At 33.2% G+C, this 1,369-nt stretch overlaps 1 pseudogene; it reads left to right on the forward strand.

Annotated features, from left to right (window-relative positions):
• Positions 1 to 241: 241 nt before the first annotated feature.
• Positions 242 to 1,089, forward strand: LOC148509683 (nicotinamide N-methyltransferase-like; annotated as a pseudogene).
• The last annotated feature ends 280 nt before the right edge of the window (positions 1,090 to 1,369 follow it).

The following is a 1,369-nucleotide window of genomic DNA, read 5'->3' on the forward strand; positions in this document are numbered from 1 at the left end:
TCTCATTTATACCTTGAGTCTATTAAGTCAATCACAAAGCTGTGAGCAATGCATTAACTCTCGGAGTGTCAGTAATTTATTTAATATGCAGTATTGTAGCTGGTAACATACATCAAGAAATTGGATTCAATATGTGACCAATGCTGGGACTCTCATTACCTTGCTTTGCCATTATCTCACTGTAACTCTATAGAATGTTACTTTTCTTCTTATCTGAATTTTTCCTGCAGGTTGTATTAAAGGAGAAACTTTGATTGACATCAGTATCGGATCCATTCTTCATCATCTTTTTGTTATAAGTAATTTTTTTAAAGAAATCATTATACTAAAATTGAGAGAGTCATGTATTATGGAACTCAACAAATGGGTGAACACCCGCACTGGGGCTTTTGATTGGACTCATGCATCGAAGATTGTTACCGAGCTGGGAGGCATCAGGTAAAATGTGATTCTAAACATAAAAGAACATAAAAGACATAAAACATAAAAAATTAATGAAGATACCTTACACATACAGAGCATATAGAGAGTTACAAGGAAAGTGTTTATGCTCTTAGAGAAGATCATTTTGAGGTTTTTTTGTGGTATAAAAAACTGAAGTGAAACATACAGTTCTGCACTGTCAATTGAACCTGCTATATTATATAATATAATGGTTAAATTATTTTAGTGTGGAAGAACAAGAAAAGGAAGAAAAGTTGAAGGAAACAATTAAACGCATTGTGAAATTTGACCTCAGCAAAGAAAACCTCACGGATGTTACCACAAGCTGACTGTATAGTTACTGCGTGGTTGCTGGATGTGGTTTGTCAGGACCAACAAGATTACATCAGAAACCTGAGGAAGATGTCAAAGTTGCTTAAGCCTGGGGGATACTTTATTGTTATTGGGTGCTTAAATATCACATATTACACTGTTGGTAATGAAAGGTTACATGCATTTAACTATGATGAAAGTTATGTAAGAAAGACCCTCACTGATGAAGGATTTGTAATTGGTTCCTGTGAGTTACTTGATAGAAAAGTAGAGAGTGATCTCATAGATTATAAGCAATTGATGGTCCTTACTGCTGTCAAAGGAAATATTTAGGATGTCTGAGTAGTGGCCATTGGCTGGATGGATGATTCCTTATAAAGCTTCTTAAAACTACTGATCTACCTTAGTTATTATTACCTTCTATATTCCTAAGCCATTTTCTAAATCTTACAGCTCTTATCATGTGACGTAGATAAAGATTATATAAAAAAAGTAATTATAAATAATTTTTTTCCTCATGTTTCTAGTAAATCAAAATTAAAAAAATGCTAAAATGTTTTGTTTTTAAGTTTTTTATTCAAAGCAAGGAGTTGGGGCATATAATGGGTGGAGG

Source organism: Taudactylus pleione, unplaced genomic scaffold (genome assembly GCF_031769625.1).
Source record: "Taudactylus pleione unplaced genomic scaffold, aTauple2 ptg000318l, whole genome shotgun sequence".
NCBI lineage: Eukaryota > Metazoa > Chordata > Amphibia > Anura > Myobatrachidae > Taudactylus > Taudactylus pleione.